Genomic DNA, 6,161 nt, shown 5'->3' with positions numbered 1-6,161 from the left:
CGATCTGATCAAAGAGTTTTAATATTCTTACCTAGTTGGTTTTGTACTTCATTCTTGAATTCCTTGAACTTTTCAAAGGACTCTGATTTGTGTTTCATTAAATACACATAACCATATTTACTGAAATCATCAGTAAATGTGATGAAGTACTGAAAACCTCCTCTGGGTGGTATGTTCAGTGGTCCACATACATCAGTATGTATGAGGCCCAAAAGATCATTCGCTCTTTCACCTTTTCCTGTGAATGGAGACTTTGTCATCTTCCCAATTAAACAAAATATGTATGTCTCATATGATTCATAATCAAAAGACTCCAAGAGTCCATCTTTATGGAGTTTGGAAACGCGTTTCTCATTTATGTGGCCTAATCGACAATGCCAAAGGTAAGTTGGATTTAACTCATTAGGTTTCATCCTTTTAGTATTAATGTTATAAATAGGAATTTCGAGATCAAGGACAAATAGTCCATTGCTCATTTGTGCAGTAGCATAGAATATATCATTCAAATAAATTGAGCAACAATTGTTCTTTATTATAAATGAAAAACCAAACTTGTCCAAACAAGAAACAGAAATAATATTCTTGCTAATTTCAGGTACATAATAACAGTTCTCTAACTGAATTATTAAACCACTAGGTAAAGTCAATACATAAGTTCCTACATCTAAAGCAGCAACGTTTGCTCCATTGCCAACTCGTAGGTCGACTTCACCTTTTGCCAAATCTCTACTCCTTTTTAGTCCCTGCACATTAGTACAAATGTGAGAACCGCATCCAGTATCTAATACCCATGATGCAGAAGTATATAAATTAATTTCAATAACAAAAATACCTGAAGTTGAAGTCTCTACTCCATTCTTCATATCTTCCAGGTACTTTGGGCAGTTTCTCTTCCAGTGTCCGATCTTACCGCAATGGAAGCAGGTGCCTTCTTTTGCTATGCCTCCACTAGGCTTCAAAGCAGCAACAGTGGGTCTGGGTTTGGCAACTTCCTTGCATTTCCCTTTATCACCCTGCTTGGTGGGCCTTTTGTTCTGTCTCTTTCCATTTCCGATCATCAGAATGGACTTCCTTTTTGACTTTAGATTTTGCTCAGCAGTTCTTAACATGGCTAGCAATTCAGGAAGAGATTTGTCCATATCATTCATATTGAAATTTAGGACAAATTGACTGAATCTATCTGGCAACGATTGCAAGATCAAATCAGTCGCAAGTTCCTTTCCGAGGGGAAAAACCAACCTCTCAAGGTTTTCCACATACCCAATCATCTTGAGCACATGGGGACCTACAGGGGCTCCCTCAGCTAACTTGCCTTGAAAAAGGGCTTTTAAAACTTCAAACCTTTCATGCCTTGCTTGCTCTTGATAGAGCATCTTCAGGTGTTCGATCATATCGAACGCTGCCATGTTCTCATGTTGCTTTTGCAACTCTGAGTTCATGGTAGCCAGCATGAGACAAGCAGTTTCATTGGCATCATCGACATGCTTCTTATAAGCATCTCTTTCTGCCTTAGGTGCAGAACTAGGAGGTTCCTCTTCAGGAACAGGTTTCTCCAAGACATACAACTTTCTATCATGTTTGAGGACAATCCTCAGATTTCGGTGCCAATCCAGAAAATTTGTCCCAGACAAATTTTCCTTGTCAAGGATTGATCGCAAAATGTTGTTAGAGGTGTTTGTTGTCATGGTAATCTACATGAAAATAATGAAAATATAAGTATCAATAACATATTTAATTAGGCCTTTAATTAAATATGCTCCCACTATTTTACTCAAAACAAATGACCCTCGTCATTTGATTCGGAAAATCCCGTTGGAAGATTTTCTAGTGGGTCGAGATCCATATTTCACTTTGTTTTACGTCCGCGTAGGAGGATTATACAAAACTAGGTTATTTAGGTAGGAACTCCTTCCAATTGTATCTAATACAACTCTCGAATATTTTAGTTGGGTGAATAACTCCTCATTCCAATCCATCACATGGATCATTTCCAACTCTTGCTTCTAAACATATATAATCTTATTATAATTTGTTTAGTTAAGTTTGACCCATTGTTTTAACAATTGGATATTACAATTATCCCATTCCACCTTACTAATATAGAACATGCACCTCGCGTAGGCGAAACCTACATTATCCGATACTAGTCTTGATGAGTGCTAAAACTTGGAAAGCACAAACTTAATATTTAATTTGAGGGAATTTGCAATTATTCTGATCTCACCGGCTTATTTATCATATAAATCGTCTCTCACATGCATCAACATACATTCACATGCATCAACATACATACATAATGAAACAGTTATGGCCTCTAGTGCAATTGTTCACCCAAGCCAATGAGAGAACCTAAGCTAACCTAATAACGATCTAAGCTTCTCCAAGCAAGATCTTCAAGGTTGTCCTCCTTTGATATTGAATTCTTCTCTTTCTTCATAACATTACATTACATAAAAGAAACTCGTTTTACATACGAGGGAGTGAGATGAGAAAAGAAGTTACATTATGAGATTAAAAGAGAGGAACGACACGCAGGTCGTATTTTAAAAATCCAAAACAAAATAAAGGAAAACTAAGGCCATAACCGATCACCACAAGACAATAATAATAAACACATTATTATTATTAATTTTAATTCTTTTAATTAATTAAAACCAAATTAAATTTTGGCGACCGATCACACTATGCAGAGTTAGCCGGGGGCCGCTTGAATTATATCTTAAGATTCATTTCACACATGACTACTACATGTGCACCTATATTCAAGCTTCTTCGGAAAGATCAGTCTTATGATTGGACCGAACACTTCCAAAAAGCTTTTGACAGTATCAAAGAGTATCTGCTTGAGCCGCCAATTCTGTCTCCACCCATGGAAGGAAGACCTTTGATCATGTATTTTTTATTCAGGAGAAGAGCGATCCAAAATGCAGCGGAATTTAAAATTTCTCCTTTAATGATCCTTACGAATGGGCATGATTAGTTATAGAATCGTTACCTCTTATGGCGATTGTAACCTTTGATGCAGATCTACGGAGCGATCACGAATGTCGAACAATGACAACGCCTCTACTCAGTCCACACGAACGGATTCCTTCAATCTCAGTGCTAGCTACTACGAATGAAGTCTTTGAGTGAGAGAGAGAGAGAGAGAGAGAGAGAGAAACGAAATTGCAACTGCACTAATGCTTCTACACAAGGGTTCTATTTATAGAACCACTTGTGTGGGCTGCAAGCTAAAAAGCCCACTCAGCGGCCCCCCGGCTAACTCTGCATAGTGTGATCGATCGCCAAAATTTAATTTTGTTTTAATTAATTAAAAGAATTAAAATTAATAATAATAATAATAATGTGTTTATTATTATTGTCTTGTGGTGATCGGTTATGGCCTTAGTTTTCCTTTATTTTGTTTTGGGTTTCTAAAATACGACCTGCGTGTCGTGCCTCTCTTTTAATCTCATAATGTAACTTCTTTTCTCATCTCACTCCCTCGTATGTAAAACGAGTTTCTTTTATGTAATGTAATGTTATGAAGAAACAGAAGAATTCAATATCAAAGGAGGACAACCTTGAAGATCTTGCTTGGAGAAGCTTAGATCGTTATTAGGTTAACTTAGGTTCTCTCATTAGCTTGGGAGAACAATTGCGCTAGGGGCCATAACTGTTTCATTATGTATGTATGTTGATGCATGTGAATGTATGTTGATGCATGTGAGAGACGATTTATATGATAAATAAGTCGGTGATATCAGAATAATCGCAATTCCCTCAAATTAAATATTAAGTTTATGCTTTCCAAGTTTTAGCACTCATTAAGACTAGTATCGGATAATGTAGGTTTCGCCTACGCGAGGTGCATGTTCTATATTAGTAAGGTGCGATGGGATAATTGTAATATCCAATTGCTAAAACAATGGGTCAAACTTAACTAAACAAATTATAATAATATTATATGTTTAGAAGCAAGAGTTGGACATGATCCATGTGATGGATTGGAATAAGGAGTTATTCACCCAACTAAAATATTCGAGGGTTGTATTAGATATAATTGGAAGGAGTTCCTACCTAAATAACCTAGTTTTGTGTAATCCGCCTACGCGGACTTAGAACAAAGTGAAATATGGATCTCGACCCACTAGAAAATCTTCCAACAGGATTTTCCGAATCAAATGATGAGGGTCATTTGTTTTGAGTAAAATAGTGGGAGCATATTTAATTAAAGGCCTAATTAAATATGTTATTGATACTTATATTTTCATTAATTTCATGTAGATTACCATGACAACAAACACCTCTAACAACATTTTGTGATCAATCCTTGACAAGGAAAAATTGTCTGGGACAAATTTTCAGGATTGGCACCGAAATCTGAGGATTGTCCTCAAACGTGATAGAAAGTTGTATGTCTTGGAGAAACCTGTTCCTGAAGAGGAACCTCCTAGTTCTGCATATAAGGCAGAAAGAGATGCTTATAAGAAGCATGTCGATGATGCCAATGAAACTGCTTGTCTCATGTTGGCTACCATGAACTCAGAGTTGCAAAAGCAACATGAGAACATGGCAGCATTCGATATGATCGAACACCTGAAGATGCTCTATCAAGAGCAAGCAAGGCATGAAAGGTTTGGAGTTTCAAAAGCCCTTTTTCAAGGCAAGTTAGCTGAGGGAGCCCCTGTAGGTCCCCATGTGCTCAAGATGATTGGGTATGTGGAAAACCTTGAAAGGTTGGGGTTTCCCCTCGGAAAGGAACTTGCGACTGATTTGATCTTGCAATCTTTGCCAGATAGATTCGGTCAATTTGTCCTAAATTTCAATATGAATGATATGGACAAATCTCTTCCTGAACTGTTAGCCATGTTAAGAACTGCTGAGCAGAATCTGAAGTCAAAAGAGAAGTCCATTCTGATGATCGGAAATGGAAAGAGACAGAACAAAAGACCCACCAAGCAGGGTGATAAAGGGAAAGGCAAGGAAGTTGCTAAACCCAGACCCACTGTTGCTGCTTTGAAGCCTAGTGGAGGCATAGCAAAAGAAGGCATCTGCTTCCATTGCGGTAAGACCGGACACTGGAAGAGAAACTGCCCAAAGTACCTGGAAGATATGAAGAATGGAGTAGAGACTTCAACTTCAGGTATTTTTGTTATTGAAATTAATTTATCTACTTCTACATCATGGTATTAGATACTGGATGCGGTTCTCACATTTGTACAAATGTGCATGGACTAAAAAGAAGTAGAGATTTGGCAAAAGGTGAAGTCGACCTACGAGTTGGCAATGGAGCAAAGGTTGCTGCTTTAGCCGTAGGAACTTATGTATTGACTTTACCTAGTGGTTTAATAATTCAGTTAGAGAACTGTTATTATGTACCTGCAATTAGCAGGAATATTATTTCCGTTTCTTGTTTGGACAAGTTTGGTTTTTCATTTATAATAAAGAACAATTGTTGCTCAATTTATTTGAATGATATATTCTATGCTATTGCACAAATGAACAATGGACTATATGTCCTTGATCTTGAAATGCCTATTTATAACATTAATCCTAAAAGGATGAAACCTAATTAGTTAAATTCAACTTACCTTTGGCATTGTTGATTAGGCCACATAAATGAGAAACGCATTTCCAAACTCCATAAAGATGGACTATTGGACTCTTTTGATTATGAATCATATGAGACATGCAGGTCTTGTTTAATTGGAAAGATGACAAAGTCTCCATTCACATGAAAAGGTGAAAGAGCTAATGATCTTTTGGCCCTCATACATACTGATGTATGTGGACCACTGAACATACCAGTCAGAGAAGGTTTTCAGTACTTAATCACATTTACTGATGATTTCAGTAGATATGTATATGTGTATTTAATGAAACACAAATCATAGTCCTTTGAAAAGTTCAAGGAATTCAAGAATGAAGTACAAAACCAACTAGGTAAGAATATTAAAACTCTTTGATCAAATCGAGGTGGTGAGTATTTAAGCCTAGAGTTTGATGACCATCTGAAAGAGTGTGGGATCCTATCCCAACTTACTCGTCCGGGAACACCCCAATGGAATGGGGTATCTAAGAGAAGAAATCGAACCCTGTTAGACATGGTCCGATCCATGATGAGTCACGCCGATCTTCCAAACTCCTTTTGGGGACATGCACTATTGACAGCAGCT

The sequence above is a fragment of the Lathyrus oleraceus genome, chromosome 3 (genome assembly GCF_024323335.1).
Source record: "Lathyrus oleraceus cultivar Zhongwan6 chromosome 3, CAAS_Psat_ZW6_1.0, whole genome shotgun sequence".
In the NCBI taxonomy this organism is placed as follows: Eukaryota; Viridiplantae; Streptophyta; class Magnoliopsida; order Fabales; family Fabaceae; genus Lathyrus; species Lathyrus oleraceus.
The sequence above is the reverse complement of the archived record's forward strand: the minus strand, read 5'-3'. Positions refer to the sequence as shown.